The sequence below is a fragment of the Python bivittatus genome, unplaced genomic scaffold (genome assembly GCF_059951505.1).
Source record: "Python bivittatus isolate LINGU-HERP-01145 unplaced genomic scaffold, Pbiv_v1 ctg000020_np1212, whole genome shotgun sequence".
In the NCBI taxonomy this organism is placed as follows: domain Eukaryota; kingdom Metazoa; phylum Chordata; class Lepidosauria; order Squamata; family Pythonidae; genus Python; species Python bivittatus.
In genome coordinates, this window is record NW_028277030.1 from 1062720 (window position 1) to 1080835 (window position 18116).

The window sequence follows — 18116 nt, forward strand, 5'->3', positions numbered from 1 at the left end:
GTTGCTAAATAGATTGCCATGTCTTCTTGGAAAGATACTTACCAAACATTAAAGATTGACTTGCAAAATATATGTACCCTCAGCTTTTCAACTGGTCCTTCATCTATACCATAGAAAGACTGGACAACATGATTCTGTCCAGCCAAGTTTTGACTTATTGTTTAAAAACTGAATTGCAATTTTTACATAGTTATAATTATTATCTTACTTTATTATTCTCTTTTTTATTTTTTATTTGTATCCACAATTTATTTTTTCCTGTTGTTCCTAATTATACTAAAGCAATGAAATTATAAAAAAAAATTAACAACACAGAAATTTTAAAAATTGGTGTGCCCTCTTGACATATACAAGGTACTGAGGGTTTCTAATGTTTAGTGTGCAGTTGTGCACAGAAAAATCATTTGCCATCTTATTATAAATCCCTGTGGTATATGAATGAAACAGTAACCCAGTTCTGCTAGTAAAACTGAGTCAGGTTGGGAGAAAATGGGAATCTAAGAGGGACAGAATCCAATTCCCATCATCCATGCAAACCTTTTGAAACTAGGATTAGATCCATATCATGCTCTGACATGATGCAATGTTTGAAGGCACAGCTATTGTACCCTTTTTATTATGTATACATTATTATTATTACTATCACTATTCTTATGTTACAATTTTATATAGTTTTATAATAATTTTATTCAGCTACATAAAGCTGAATAAATTCTCTTGATGAAGATAAATGATAAGTAAGGAATTTCTGGATCATAATTATCCTTTAGTTACCTTGCCTCTTTAGTCTATAGTCCAAATGCCTAGGGGCATTAAAGACTATTTTGAGCTACCTGATGTCTCCTGTTCGGCTCAAATTAAGTCACTTTGCTTCACAGCTGAGCTTTGCTTTGGATTTGTTTCTTTGAAATTCCTTTGGAGTCTTTTTGGAGAATGCTTGCCTGTAAGCAAAAGCCCAAGGCTAGACCAGTGATAGGAAACCCCCTTGAGTAACACAAAGCCTATGTTCTGTTCTGAGGACTGTATTTTCAGTAGATGCTTGTGACTCCTTCAGAGCATCCTAAATAGCTACCAGCATCAAGGAAGTAGGGAAGTGCCTGGGCAAACCAGAGCATGGTAATGACCACCTGGTATTGGGTCACCTAAGGCATTATAGGGATACCCTCCAACTTATTCTTAACTTGCTATTAATTCACATAAGTCAGGTTGGAATCCCTATAGGCTCTGCCCTCCAGGCAGCAGCTTGGCTATCTGTTGCCCTCATCCAGCTGGGCTTCTTGATTTAGAGCTAATCTGAGGCTGCTTGAACAGCTGAATCTGGCACCACAGCATGATGCACTGGGTCAGGGTGGATGCCAATGGGCATTTAATAGATAGAGATTCATACAGATTCATACATACAACTCTGGAATTTGCTATGCCTCTGCAGCATTTTGGACAGCTCCTCTTTTGGGGTGGCTGGAAGAGGGGGTCTTTCTTCAGTGGACTTAGAATTTGCGTAAATGGCTTGCCAACTCATCCTATCAATATCGTAACACTGGCTCCACCAGTCAGCTGCTATTAAGGCTTATATACATTTCCAAGCCAGGAACTGGTTCTGAGCCCTAAAAGATCCAGATGGAGAGTTCAATCAGAAAGAACTGGATTCTTCTACTGTTCAAAACAGAATGGCCCCATAGGATAGCACAGAGGGGAGAGGCCAAAAGATGCTGGGATGATCCTTATTTAGGACATCAGACTATGACACTGGCAGACTGGTCAATGAAATGAATCAAATTGTACCTACAGGAAAACTACCCCAGATAGTTGCCTGTTTAAAAAGGAAAACATTTCAACAACAGAAGAACAACTAGGTTTAATCATGACAAAGACATGCCTTAGGTATGGAATGAATATATGGTGAAGGGTACATCATGAAGGCTCAGCAGAAAAAAGAGGTTGCCAGGGCATGTCTTTATCATGATTAAATTAAAATGGAGAAGGGCTGTAATCCATAAACAAGGGTTTACAAACCACGATAACTGAGTTCGGATATCAAGCTAAACCCCAAAGAAACAATTCACATTTATGTCTTAATGCAAGGAATCAAAACAAACTGCACATAAACAGATGTGTATATTTTACTCATGCAAAGATGGATTTCCTTTATAATAAGTATTATTAGATTGTGTCATCTTCAGCTAAAAAATGTCTGAACTTTTGCACAAACTAGCCATTCAGAGTGTTTCAAGTGGACCTTTAAACCATGTCTGTTCTACCTCAGTGAAGAAATAGGCCCTTCTTCATTTTTTCAGATAACTTGAGTCTTCTTTGAAATATTATCACTTTGTATGCATTTGGCTTCTACCATATATGTAAAAATCAACCAATTTCTGGTATGCTGTGGCAGTTAATTTTAATGGAATTGCAACTCACTCATTTTAACCTGGGGACTGCTTCATCTGTGCACTGAGGGATTTCACCAAAAGATATGGGTTAGTATCCATGAACCTTACTTATACAAAATGAGATTTTGGAGTGATAGACATGGTTTTGTTCTGCGCTTCCAAAATAGATATAAATGCATTTCTTGGGGGAAAAATTATTATCTGTTACTCATCCAGTATGTTTGCTAAGGGCTTCCAAGTACAACAGCACTGAGTGGGAGATCCTGGTACCTACTGCTGCCTGTTTAGTTAGTGGCTGCAGCAAAAGTGGGGCTATTTGTTCCAAAGTGGCATCTTGATCCAATTGTCCACTGCCTCCCATTTATCCTTGCTCAACAGAAATTGGTGCATATATACCACTTTCAGTCTCTTTTGAAGAGTTACTCCTACAGCCACTCCAGGACCCTAGCACTTTCTTGAGCTTCTTTGAAATCCTTAACATTCTCTCTAATTTCAGGGAGTGCCCTGGAGTTTCCTTATTTTCTTCTGATCCTCAGCTGGTTCTTTTCCTTTTGTTTTAGTCACATAGTCAACATAATCTGTTGCTTACATTCTCTCAGAGCAATAAACTACAATAAATGATATTACAGCAGCTGTTTGGACTCCAGCTCCATTGTGTTTCACCAAGCCCTGGTCTAGGCAAGCCTCCCCAAAGCTGCTTTGGTTCAGAGAGTGTTCCCCCTCAGTGCACGTGGACCTGTAAAAGCAGGCCTCCAACTCCAGGAAGCAGATTTAGGGGAGACAGTGAGGGGCACTGCTGCTGCTGCCTCCTCTTCCCTTGTCTAAACCCCGTATACGTGTGACTCTGCACATGCCCTCAGGCCTTAGAGGCAGGGAGAGTTTTCAGTGAGAATTGCATACTGGCCCTTAATGGATGGTCATAAGGTTGAGCTGGGCTTTTTAGCTTTCTGAAACTGAGAGTAAGAATGAATCCCCAGTGATACATACCCATGAAGATTTCCTAGAGGGAACATGGGTAATGATACACCTCAGTCCCACCGCTTTCCAATGGCAGTTCAACATTATAGTGACATTCTGGCCTTTGAAGTTTTGCTCTTTGATTGATATGCATATGAATATTAAGTACTTTAATTAACAAAGTGAAGTGTGACCTTCAGTGATTTGTGAAACACTAGTAAATCAGTATTTAATTTGTCTGCCTAAAATCACTGAACAAAATATCAGGCCCTGCCTTTGGGATACAGAATTTTCTTCATTATTGGATGATCCTCTAGAAGTTTTTCTAATATGTCAAAGTCCACTATGCCCAAGTATTTCAGGTTATGTTCCTTTGACTGCAGAATAACTGATTTAAGTCTTTTCAGGCATTCATATCTTCTAAGCTCCATGTCAGAATGAATGATACAGATATGGTCCTAATTTTCTTTGGACACAGTAAAACTCAGAGTAAAACAAGAGGCCATTGATCTGTGTTTGGATTTATGCCTTAAATGTAAATCACTGAAGTGCATTGCTGGCTAAAGTTTAAAACCTCTCTTTGAATTTTTATTTGTGATACCCTTAACTAACATTAACATTTGATTTCATCATGTTTCCAGCAGTAGTCAATGGGGTCATTCACTACGTGGATTCTTTAAAAGGTCACCTCAATTCTCTGAGCTAATTCTGAACCAAAACTATATTCCTTGTATCATAATGGGATACTGGATTTGATAATGCAATGATCTAGCAATGTGAATGAACAAGAGAATGAATTTGTTTCATGTATCAAATCAGACAGATGACCTGATCCATAGGTTTCGCTGCAAAAAGAAACAAAAATGTCGAAATACTTAATCACATTACCTTCACCACTTAGTATGACGTTCCTGGTTATAAAGACTTGCAGATAGGTAAGAAATATTTTATCTTGGCAAGTTATTTGCGCTGAAAAGATTGGACAGTGCCTATTGCTATACGTTTTAAAAATTTAATCAAATAAGGACAAAGTTATATGCCGTTTGAGAAAAGATGCTCATGTAGCATCTAGGAACTAGGAAGCCACCGATTTTTGTTATTTTTTAAACTAGCTAAGTGAGGGGGTTTTGGCTTTAGCTTTCTCCTAAATCTGCAAAATGAGGATAAGAATCCTGGCTGAAATGGGTTCAGAAAACAGTATCATACAAATGGGTCTGGAGCTATGAGGCACCATGTTCCTGATCATCTTCCCAGAAATGGGACATCTGAGATTGATTTAGAATTGTATGTATCTCCTGGGAATGTTTCTTCAGTAAAGGCCTTATTACTACCTTTTTATGTACACATCCTTTCCACAAGGAGACATTAATCACTTCCATTAAACCATAAGACCAGCCTTATCCAATCACAGAATGTTAGGGATATGGAGTCCTTGGGGTTCTCTGAGCTTGGTTCTTCTCTTGCAAACGTTTCACTGCCCAGCTAGGTAACATCTTCAGTGCTAAAATGGGATGGGGTTTGCTCTATATTTATATGCTGTGGCCTGCCTTGCCAGTGCTGGTGGGGGTGGGGGTTTTGTTTTGCTCCTCTGGTATTCCTTGATTAGCATATGTTTACTGCTTGACTGTGTGCCTGGTGGTAACCTTTGCTTATCTGGGTGATGATTGCTGGTGAGGCGATCTTCCGGTCTTTTGTCTCTTTTGAATAGTATGTAGATGCTGTTTATCTCTATTATCTGTTAATTGCTGCCTTGTCAGCAATTATGACAATTATGACAAATATGAATATGCTACACATATTCGCCTCTAATGTAAGGGATATTGGAGATCACCTAGTTGAATCCCCTGTCCGCTGCAGGAATCCACTACCACAGCATCCCCAAGAGATGCCATCCAGCCTCTGCAGCAAAGAGCATCTATTACCTGTGAAGGAAAATCTATTCCATTGTTGAACAGCTCTTACTGCTAGGGATATTTTCCTGATGTCCAACTGAAATGTACTATTTTGTCTTCTGGAGCAGCTCTGAATAATTCTGCTTTATCTTCTACAAGACAGCCCTTCAAACATTTGAAGAGAACTACTGTGTCTCCTCACAATCGTCTTCTTCAGGCTAATTATACCCAATGCCTCCAACTATTCCTCATAAGCTTTTCCTTCCAGAAAAGCTTATAAGGAATAGTTCCCTTATCATCTTGGTTGTTGTCCTTTAGATACGTTTCAGTTTGCCAATGTCTTTCCTAAATATGATGCCCAGAAATGGAGACAGATTTTTGGATATGGTTTGATCAGCACAGGATAGAGAATTTGCAAGGCCCACAGGCCTGCCTACAGGTTCTGCCCAGAGGCATGGGGACCTAGGACAGCATCACTGTGCCAGCCTGGAGTTGAAATATATAACTGAAATATATAATAAAACCTCAGACTGGCAGACGGCCTCATCCAGCAGTTTCATGTAGATGTTAAAAAGGAGGGGATAGAGGGTAGAACCCTGCGGCACCCCACAAAGGAGGGGTCTATTGGGACATCAATGCCCCCAATCCCCAACCCATGGAGCCAGCTCAGAAGGATATCATGGTTGCCTGTATCAGAAGCAACCAGGAGATCAAGGAGCACAAGTATGGATGCACCATTGCCATCCTGTTTCTGCCACAGGTCATCAACAAGTGTGACCAAACGGGCCATCTCCCTGCATGGAGGGGTGATGCCAGTGAGCTGAAAGACAACGAGGGAGTAATTGTCAATCCACCAAGAAAGCCAGATTCTTTTCACATATACTGCTGCCCACAATGGTCCCTTGTAAACCTATACTAATGTTTTTTATTTTTTTGTACCCAAATGTAAGGCTTTGTATTTGTCCCTGTTGAAATTTATCTTGCTGTTTATGACCAATTGAGTCCAAATTGAGACAATCTGCTTGCTAACAAAAAGGGTTGCTCACAGTGAGCCTCTGTTTATTCCATTCATTGCCTGCCATATCCAGGCATTACAATGCTCCCCCAAATATCTTTGCCTGGCTATGATTCTGACAAAATCCATAATTGAAGTTTTAGACCCAATAATCCAAAATGATTGGGTCTAGTTGGCCCCTTCTGGTCCTGATATCTTCTGATTCTACATAATACAACTGTTCACTATTGGAGCCTCTTTCCTAAATAATTTTGAATGGCAATGAAATCTTATAAAATAATTATATTATAAATAGGTTACTCTAAAGATTTTCTTAGCTAAGTGCAGTAACTGCTGATGACAGAATTTCATGCTCACTCAGGATCCTCCTTTATGGTGTTCTGTCACAGTCCATTGCCTTTTAAAATAAATTATGTCAGTGACAGCAGATTATGAGAGCAGCAATGACATCCATAGGTCACACTTTTATTTAGAGGGCAAAGGCTGTGATGGGGAGAATGTATTAAAAGTAGGGTCATCTACGATAATTAGTTACATGGGAAAGATTTCTAATTATGCTGAAGGCATTAAGGAATTCTGAAAAATGGTTTGCCTGTTCCTCTCCTTTTGTCCTTCGAGAAAGAAATGCAAGAGATAGCTTGTCTTGCCCTAAAGCAACATGAAGAGAATTAATAGAAGGGACTGAAATATCATCTGGATTTGGCTCCTGCCCAAAGATAAATGAATGTGATGATAGATAAATAGTAGCTTATTTTTTAAAATTTCATCTCTCTTCTTCAGAACTGATTATTTGTATTATCAGCACTAATACAGTCTGGTTTCCTTTCCAGAATTCAATCTGAGCTTCTTTTTAAAGTATAGAATTCTTACTTCTTATTTGCAAAGCATGTGCTTTATTTTTTGGGGTACAGATATATTCCAAATGCTCATTCACATCTACAGAGGATAAGGGATTGCTCATACATTGTCACCCTACCCAAATCCAAGCTCTCTTCCTTTTAATACTAGAGGGACTCTAAAGGGCCCTGGATGCAGCATCTTTTTTGTACATCATGACAATTGGCTGAATGCCTTTTGAAGTAAATAAGAGGCTCAAGGGACCATTTCTAGACACCTCCTATTTGCTTTGGAAGAAAGCTCCCACCGGAATGAATGAGATTTTTCCTTCCAGTTGGAACCCTAGCAGTAGGCAGGGAGTTAAACCTTCCTACCTTCCCTTCCCTTCCCTTCCCTTCCCTTCCCTTCCCTTCCCTTCCCTTCCCGAACCTTATCTTGATTGGGCCCATAGCATCTTCTATTTCCTTAGAAACACGTTTCACATTGCATTCCATTTAGTTTGGCCTTAATTAATGAGAAAAGCACTTTCTTTTCTTATTTTCTTTACTAAACATAATGGAGGAAAAGAAAAAAAAATTCCACGATGTGTCAGTCTCTGTACATTTAGAATATTCTGAAGTAGCACAAAGCAGTTTAATAAAATGATGACATATGATATAGTATATGGAGGAAAAGGGGAAGCAGACATTTGAAATGTAGGTTCATAGATCAAATATCTCAAGAAAATTCACTTCCTACGTTCCTTATGAAAACAAAATAATTTCAAACATTGACAAGGAACACATATCAACAGTCCACTGCTGCAAACCCAGCAGGGCTCTGTCTTTCCCATGTTGCATTTTAATTCTCTTACTGTACTGACAACCACCTGAGAAGCAATTAAACATATGGTGATCTCAAATTTTCCTCTACATTCTTCTACATGGAAGGGTTGGCTGCAGATGACAGCAGGAATCACAGCTTTGTTGCTTGCTGTGGTTCCTGCTGTGGATCCTATGTTGGTGTTATACAGACATGGATGTTAACCTTCTAGAACACACAATTGGTGGCCTACCAAAGCTTTGGGTACAGCCTACAGATTCCCCCCAAAACTAATTTTTAATGTGATAAAAGCATCACATTAACTGAATTTCAGTTATCAAAAGCATCATGTTAACTGAATTTATTTTGTTTTTTTAAAATTTTTATTATTAAATAAAATAAGTTACTTCCTTGTTCTGGTCTCCACCAACCCCCTGAAAAATATTGCACAGCTCTGTTAGAAGTTTGCCCCTTTATGGTTGTGGGTTCAACCTTTCATCCATTACTTTATGAAGTATATAAAAAATAAAACAAAAGAAATCCAATCCTGCCTAATTTTACATTAATCCCATTCTATTTTGTGTAAGTTCTTAAGCAGTCAACATGTTGCAGTTATCTTAATAAAATTAAAAGAAACCAACTGTTATGTGGGTGAACTTTAAATGAAAGCAAAAAAAATCATGCAGTTTGGCAGCAATGTTGTTCCATGAATCTGATCTATCCCAGCAGTAGAGGATGCTCAAGTGATTCCTCTAAATAAAACCCACCAATGATCTCTTTAAGGCAGTCTATAAGGATTTGGAGTAAGGCAACAAAAGGCAGGAAATTTCCTATTAATAGTAAATTCTACATGCTCCTTTCATCTACACTGCCTTCCCTTCCCTGCCCCCAAAGAACTGTTAGACTAGCATGAATGGCACAGAATAAGAACACTCTATCAGGATTTCCTGATTTTGTGGGTGGCTGCTTAACTAGATTTAGACCTTAGGCAGGAGTTAAATTCCTTTGGTCGTTTTGTACTGGAATGTGGTGCAGAACAGAATTACTGTACAGCAAGTGTTTATTAGACTAGGTGAAACCTTATTTTTTATTACATTTTTTTTCAGTAGTCAAAAATCTTCAGAAGATATGGGATCTTTCATGTATGAGGCTTATACTGTATCCCTGAATTCCAGCTGCATAGAAACCTATTTCAGTTTGATGCATAGATTTGCAATCAGTGAAAATCCTCCACTTTGTACATTTATGCTAAAACCTCCCTGTGAATGTTCCATTCACTAAGAATAAAAATAACTCATGAATGCAGTACTGGACTGTAATAATCCCAACCACTTCCCAACCACCTAATATATTTATGTAGTATTTCTGTGCAACATTAGCACATTTAAAAATTGGAAGGTAATCACAGCTAAAAACATATGAATATCTACTAGGTTTGTCAATTAAAAAAAATGGTTATTAAAATATGCTACATGAAATCCAAAGCTTCACATATTACAGCAAAACATTTAACTATATTTTTTCTCACAACTCACCCAATCTGTTTCCACAAATTTATAAAAGCTACAATGTGAACTGCTTTTATTCAGAATGTACTGTATATACCATCTATAAGTCAAGTAAGGTATCATTGCCAGCACCACTTCAAAAAATTTCAACATGTGTCATCTAATTTATATTCTCATTAAAGAGCTGTTTTTTTTGGTTTTTGACTGTTATTTTCCCTAGGCAAGAAAATATTGAATGCTTTGGATTTAATATGCATTTTAAATATTTTGGGTTTTATGACCCTGATAGCTAGATGAGTATAAAGTTAATGTAACTGCCAGCCCTTTTCTGTTATTGCTTTTCTTTCATTTTATGAAAGAAAAGAAGTATGTTTATCATCTTTAATTGTAGATTTGCAGTTCATAAGCTGAATAGTGAGATGAATTTGACTGTACAAAACAACATTCAGATTGAAATAATGCATGTAGAATAAGCTAGTTTCTAAACCTTTCAAAATGTTATGTAGAGCCAAGAAGTTTGACACCAATTTTGAGTTAATGTTCATAAAGCTATACAGAATTTAAAATAACCCATTTAATTCTATGGCATTTACTTCCAAGAAAACATGTGCATTGCGGTTGCCAGTCATAGCACCAGGAGACTGAATTGTTTGGTTAGATCTAAATGCGCCCCCCACTTTAATTATGGAATTGCTTTGAGTCAACCTAACTACATTTGCTTCTGCTATCACTTACGAGCTTCCAGTGAACCATCATGGGACACAGAATGCTGGATGAGATTGGCCGTTAGCCTGGCATTATATTCTTAGGGTCTTAAATTTCCAGCTACAGTCTTTGTACAAAATGTGTAACTCAGGCTGTTTTCTTAAAAACGTTCAGCAGGTATTGCTAAGTGCTTTTTAGCAGAAGCCCTGCATATTTATGGATTTTTTTTTCCTGAACTGATATATTCCATGAAAGCTGAAAACCTTTAAAAACATTGTCACAGGATCAAACAGGACTGCACTTCTGGAAACTGGAATAGTGTTTTCAGCTGCTCCTGACCCATAAACAGAAATTGCCAATGTGGTTGTCATAACCACAAACATATGTTAAATATTTATAAATGCTTAAGAATAAGTAATAAATGCAATGTCATTTTTTAAAAATAGCTTTCTTGGCCTCATCTGTACTACTTAGTAAATTATTATAATTTACCTTACTTTTCTTCAGCTAGGCTACAAAAGATGGCATTAAGTCCTTCATTTGTACCATGATCTTATTGGCCTTGGAAATGACACAGCAGAAACAATAATAAAACCCAAGTGTAGCTGCAGCATATTCACCATGCTGAAAACCTTATAGATTTGGAAGGGAGGCCTCTATTTTCAAACATTATGATTTATACCAAGATTGTGTAAGGACAGTATGAATTTGACCTGATCTCTTCTAGATCCTAAGTTCCTAACCTGCCTGGGGTCATTCCTGATTTATTCCCAATTCTGGAGCACATATTCCAGAAAATGAAGCTTCCTTCCAACTTGCAGGATAGCGAGATTATTATGAGGGAATGAAGCATGCCAAACTTTGTAAAAAGTAATGTTTTTTTACTTAATAGAGTTTTGGACCATAGCAACATCTTGTTTTCTTACAACACTGCCATAGCATTCTCAGAGCTTCCAGTATTCCTTTGCCAGAACAATTTGAGCCCACCATGCCCATCCCATCCCGCTGTTTCATTATACTAACTCTCTCTCTCACACACACACATCCCACTGTTAATAGGCCAAAATAGGATGTAGGGAATGTTATTAATTACAAAGGCAAAGGAAAGGATAGGAAGAAGATAAACACACATGTAATAAATCAATCTAGAGTTCTCAGTCAAGGCACAAATGACCAGACTCAAATGATCATACAGTATTTTGGACACATTATGTAAAGCCCTAGCTCTCTAAAGAAGGCTCTAATGGTTGGAAGGGTGGAAGGAAAGAGAAGAGGACAACCTGTAGCAAGGTGGTTAGATTTAACTATAGCAGCAAAGGTGCTTCATTGGTGCATCACTGGGAGACTTGAAGGGCAAGGTTGGGGACAGATATCATGGAGAAGATCTATGCAGTCGCTAAGAGTTGACACTGACTTGATGGTATATAATCATTCAAATATATTATTTATAATTTGACACAGTGAAAAAAGGACTTAATTAATGATTTGTAGCAGGGAAAAACTAATGAAGGAGGAGGGCTAACTAAAACTTTCTGTCTGTTAACAAAATAAAAAATTGGAATACAAAATACATGCTGTGAAAAGAAGGAGGCAGGAGAAAAATGGGAAATGAAAGGACTGGAAAGTTGGATAAACAAATTAACTGATGGAGGATGTGCCAGATCAGAAATGAATTAGCTGATTATTTGCCAGACAAGGTATCGTGTGAAACACATAAAGATTAAAAAGAGCCTGGGTGGCAAGAAGAGGTGATTGGAATGACAACAAACATATAGAGCTATCTCTTTCTCTGTCTGCCCCCACCCCATATTCTCAGCATCTTTCCAAAGCACTCCCTTTGCACTCTGCAGGGATTTTTTGTGAGCTTTATCTTTAGAGCTCACAGCTGCTTCTCAAGTGGTTCAACAGGAATGGATTGCCTCAGTGAGAACTAGGCAACAACCATCTACAACCCCAGCCAAAACTATTGATGAAACTGCAAAGTGCTAATTTATTGTTTTAATTTTTCACATTTTTCAATAAGAATCTGTGCTGATAGCATTAGGAACACGAATGCTGATTGTAACAAAAGCCTGTATGCAACAGAGGCTAGAATGTAGAAAGAGGACAGAGAAAGCTTAGGCTATGAAGTTCATTGCGTAATGTATCTCTCAGCCTCATTTGTCTCAGAATAAAATGGTGCTAGGACTGAGAGACAGAGCGGACTCTGGAATTCTTCACAGGACATTTTTAGATGGAATAACAATGTGATGGCCCAAATAAAGAGAGAGATGAAGCTGTCATTTCATTCAGAATTCATGCTCAATATTCACAGTGCCTCTTTTATCAACTGTTCACTCCCAGTAACATTGTCCACTTTTCAAATACATACCTAGAGCTCTGCAGAGGAAGAAACAGGTGGAAAAGATACTACAGAAGAAAAGCGAAGGGCAGCAGAAGATTGGTTTGGAATTCTTAGCTGCAGGCATCTTCTCTATGTCCAGCTGATTCCTTCTTGAGCTGCTTTTCTTTATTCAGGCAGACTGTTGGCATGTTTTCATGGAGACCCAATGCCATCTTTGCATACTTCAAGAAAGATACAGTATATTCCATATAGTCTGCATCTCACACAAAAATAATTAAATCACAAAGTACAGAAGGACTGGTTTCTAGACATGAAATACCTTACAAAATCTGGGACCAGTTTTGTTCATTAAGGTACATAATTCCAGAGAGTCTGATTTTGTTTCAGCTTACTTCATTTGACCTTTTTAAAAATAGGTAATGGGGATGATTAATTATGTAATCAGGTATAGATTAAAATTGATCCACTTGTGGACCCAAGTATTTAGTTCTCCCTATTGTGAAAATATATTTTTACAGTGATTATGTAAAGGCACTTCCATTTCTACCCCAAAGTATCAAAAGGATAGGCACTTCTGTTCCATATGCTTTTGTTGGAATCAGACAAAGGGAATTATTGGGAGCAGAAAAATAGTGCTCATCTCTAAAGTGTTGCTTTACACTATAATATAACTAACATAACATTCCAGTATCCACTTCCTGATTTTCTTTTTTTTTCTTTTAAATAATACAGTAATAGTTAGAGTGAGCAGCCAATTTTTTCAATACATGTGTAGCCATTCTTAAGAGATTGTAGAAGGCTGATGAGCAAGACTTTTTATACCCATTTTGCAATTGTAGTTTTTACTGCATTTCCTGCCAATGTACCTTGAACAAAGCTTGTTTATTCATTATAACAATTACACTTTTCAGCTGTCTGCCAGAAAACAATGATTCAGGTTTCAGAGTGGATATAAATAAGACCCTCATATAACATGAAGAGATATACAAATACTGTACCATCCTTCATTTGTTTTCGTCCCTTTGACCTGTAATGTCTCTGGTTTACCTTGGTTTCACCTTGGTTTAGGTGTGTTCTTTAAAATGCCTACTTCCTTAACTAACAGCATTTTCAACAGTCCAATGAAGACCACAACATTGGAGAGGGAAATTAGATTAGGGATGGGGGAAGTATTGTAAATGAAATGATCTTAAAACGGCCACTCTAAACATTTTGTTGCAAGTCCTACTTATCTATACACTACTAAAACTCTCGGTTTTTGTAACATTCAACAAAACGGTGTGTCAAAGGAGAACAAAATTTGAACCAAGGTATCTCAAATGGGCTACCTTACAGAATTAGTTCAAATTCCATGACCCATTACTCCAGTGGGATTGAAATTTGGGGAATTTGTTGCTGCTTCAGCACTGCTCTGCAGGATTCAGCCCAGGTCACGTGATCATCATGGGTGAATTCCACTGGAGTAAGGCAAGGCCTCATGGGCGAGTGGCGATTGGCTGCTTTGGAACTGAGGCAGAAATTTGAAATCTCTTAATGGCAGTTGATGGTGAGGGAAGGACAAGGGAGTGACACGGAGGCCTGCTGGGGGGTGGGTGTTGGTCTTTCTCCCTGGAGGGAGGGGGAATGGGTTCAGTTTTCCTGACAGGCCGAAGAGGAGGAGGAGGAGGAAGCAGCTTCACCAGGACTCTCCTGAGGGTTGTGAAGGGAAGGGCAATAAGCAATGAGCACAAGCCTATATTATATGTGGATATGAAGGGAGGGAGGGAGGGAAGGAAGGAAGGAAGGAAGGAAGGAAGGAAGGAAGGAAGGAAGGGGGAGAAAGAGAGGGAGGGGAGAAGGAGAGGAAGGGGGAGCGAAGGAAGGAAAGAAGGAAAGAAGTGAGAAGGAGGAAGGGAAGGAAGGAAAGTAAGGAATGAAGTAAGTGAAAGGAAGGAAGTGAAGGAGGGAGGCAGAAAGGGGGAGGGAGAGGGAAGGAAGGGAGGCAGGAAGGAAGGAAGGAAGGGAGAGGGCGGAAGGGAAGGAAGGGAGAGGGATGAAGAAGAGGGAAGTAAGGAAAGAAGACTGCACCCAGCTTCCCATGAGCAAAGGCAATGAGGAAGCCAGCCACAAGTCGCTCACACTCCCACTGCTTTTTTGCCCTTGATCATTCTATTTCTCTGGTAAGCAATATCTCTGAAACAATGTCCCAACATGTCATGGGTTGTCTAATTATTTCTAAATGTTCTGTATTACAATGAAGTACTTTGACCAGAAGCCTTTACTTCTATCATTTGACAAACCTTGAGAACCAGTATGGCATAACACCTCTTTGCCAAACCAGATAGTTCAGGGAAAGATCTCTCATGGGGTCTCCTATTGCCTGGGGTGAGGTATTTCAAATTGGGAAAATCTTTCCCTGACATTAGGATCCCAGTCTGATTTTCCTTTGGCACACTGCTATCTTTCAACCTGCTTGCTGAAGTGAATCAATAATAAAAATACTGTAGGTCTTGTTGGAAAGATTGTTGTAAGGGTTATTGAATTGTGAAGCACTTTGGCCTTTCTTGAAGGCTATATGGCCACCAGGTAAGTAGTACTGTTCATTCTACATCCCTTCATTTGACAGACTTACAGTGTCTTCAGCGTCTTCCAATAACATTTCCTAGGTTAGGAGGCATAAAGGTGAGTCCACTGTTTTATCATTGGACTTACCCTTATGCCTCTTAACCTTGTAACTGTTACTTTAGGCATCGCTATGTGGCCCCTTTCTCTTGTGCAGGAAGCACAAGCCTATCTTATATGTGGAAATCAAGGCTGGGAGGGACAGAGAAAGGAAGGAAAGATGTGAGAGGGAGGGAAGGAAGGAACTGAGCTGGAGCAAGGGAGGGAAGGAAGTATGCTAGGGAGGAAGGGATGGAGAGGCAGGAATGGAGGGAAGAAAGGGAGGGAGGGAAAAAATGAAGAAAGGATGCAGGAGGAGGGAAGGAAGAAAGTGAGTTGGAGGGAGGGAGGAAGAGGGAAGGATGGGAGAAGGAGGGAGGGAGGGATAGGGAGGGAAAGAAGAGGGAGGGAAGGGAAGGAAGGAAGAAGGAGGGGAGGAAGGAAGAGGAAGGAAGGAGAGAGGAAAGGTTGGGAGAGGGAGGCAGGAAAGGAAGGAAGCATATTGGAGGGTGGGAAGGAAGGATAAGGGAAGGCAGGAGGGATGGAAGGAAGGGGACGGATGGGAGAAGGAGGGAAGTAATGGATAGGGAGGCAAGGAAGAAGAGGGGGAGGAAGGGATTGAAGGAAGGAAGCGGGAGGGAGGAAAGGATGGGAAAGGGAGGGAGGAAAGGAAGTGAGTTGGAGAGAGGAAGGGAGGGAAGGAAGGATGTGACAGCAGGGAGGAAAGGGAAGGAAGGAAGGAAGTGATAGGGAGGGAAAGGGAAGGAACAAGGGAGAGAAAGAAGAAGGAAGGGAGCTGGAGGGAGGAAGGGAAGGAAGGGGGAGGAAGGGAAGGAAAGAAGTGAGTTGGAGGGAGGGAGGGAGGGAGGGAGGGAGGAAGAGGGATGGAGGGAGGGAGGGAAGGAAGGAAATGTATTGGAGGGAGGGAGGGAAGGAAGGGTGAGGGAGGGCGGGAGGGAGAGAAGGAAGGGGAAGGATGGGAGAGGGAGATAGAGATTAAAAGAAGGATGAGGGAGGAGGAAGTGTATTGGAGGTAGTGAAGGAAGGGTGAGGGAGGGTGGGAGGGATGGAAGGAAGGAAGGGGAAGGATGGGAGAAGAGGGAAGGGAGAAGGAAGAAAAGAAGGAAGAGTGGGGAGGAAGGGAGTGAAGGAAGGAAGAGGGAGGGAGAAAAGATGGGAGAGGGAGGGACAGATCGACGGAAGGAAGGATGAGGGAGGAGGGAAGGAAGAAAGTGTGTGGGATGGAGGAATGAGGGAAGGGAAGAAGAGGGAGGGAAGGAAGGAAGAGGGAGGGAGGGAGAAGGAGTGAAGAAGGGAGGGAAAGAAGAGGGAGGAAATGAAGGAAGTATGAGGGAGGGAGGGAGGGAGGGAGGAAAGGAATGAAGAGTGAGGGAGGAAGGCAGAGGGAGGGAAGGAAGGATGGGATTGGGAGGGAAGAAAGGTTGGGGGAAGGGGAGGGAAGGAAGGGGAGGGAAGATGGGAGGGATGGAAGGAGGGGGAAGGATGGGAGAGGGAGGGAAGGAAGGATGGGAGAGGGAGGGAGGAATGGATGGAGGAGAGAAGAGATGGTAGGAAAGAAGGGAGACAGAGGAAGAGAAGGAAGAAAGTGGTACGGGGAAGAAGGAAGAGATAGGGAGGGAAGGAAGGAAGAGGGAGGGAGGGAGGGAGGAAAGGATTGTATGGGAAGGGAGGAAAGGATGGGAGAGGGAGGGAAGACTGGAAGTGTATTGGAGGGAGGGAAGGATTGGAGAGGGAGGGAGGGAAGGAAGGAGGGAAGTCAGTTGGTGGGAGGGAAGGTAGGAAGGAAAGGGAAAGAAGGCAGGCAGGCAGGCTATATGGCCACCAAGTTAGTAGTGCTGTTTGTTCTACATCCCTTCATTTGACAGACGTTGGAGGGAGGGAAGGAAATAAGCTAGTGAGGAAGAGATGGGAGGAAGGAAGGAAAAGGGAGGGAGGGAGGGAAGGAAGGATTAGGGGGAGGGAAGTAAGAAAGTGTGCCGGTGGGTGGGCGGAATGAAGGAAGGGTGGATGAGGGAGGAAGGGACAATAGGAATGAAGGGAGTGGGAGGAAGGGATGGAAGGAAGAGGGAGGGGGAAAGGATGGGGAGGGAGGGACAAATGAAGAAAGGGAGGAAGAGGGAGGAAGGGATGATAGGAATGAAGGGAGGAAGGGAGGGAGAGGGAGTGAGGGACAGAAGGAAGGATGAGGAGGAAAGGAAGGAAGGAAGAGGGAGGGAAGGAAGGGTGAGGGAGGGTGGGAGTGATGGAAGGAAGGGGAACAATGGGAGAAGGAGGGAAGGAGGGAGTCACACAAATTGACTCTGGGCGGTGTATATAAATATGATAAATAAATAAACCTTGACCAATGAACCCCAGGGCTTCAGTTGAAAATGAAAAGTGTTCCCTCTTTTAGCACAAGTGGCAGGAAGCATGGCAAAACTATAGAGGGGATGTATTTTTCTTTCTGCTCATTACTAGTCCACAGGTGGATGCACCAGCCAGGAAGGTGTGAAGAGCAAGCAGGAGTAAATAGAGGGAGGCCTCATACAAAACTATCAGTGGAAATCAGGTCCTCCAAGACTTGTCTGTGGATAGGAAAGATTGCAAACGTCTGTGGGGAGGGTCAAGAAGCAGGAGAACCCACTGATCGCAAACCCCTGCTATGGTCCATCTGGTCAGAACACCAGGCTAAAGTGGGGCCACGTTGGATGAAGGGTCTGAAATCCTAAAAAGGATTTCTAAAGTGGGCTTCGTTTCCTGGGAATTTACCATGGAAGTTAAACACTTTAAGACTCCTGTCCAGAAAAGCCTTTGGTGGGAAGGGAAATGAAGCTGAAGAGATACTCCAAAAGCTTTCCTCAAATGACCCGCATTGAAACAGGACAACAACAGTTACCAGCCTTAATTCTCGGGCGGGAAAGGGCTCAGCAACTGGGCTGTCAACTTGATGCTGACCTACTTTTCTGTAGGCGCCAGTGATGATGGCGGGCTTCATGCTGCTGCCTCGGTGGGGGAAGCCTCGGCAGTCCC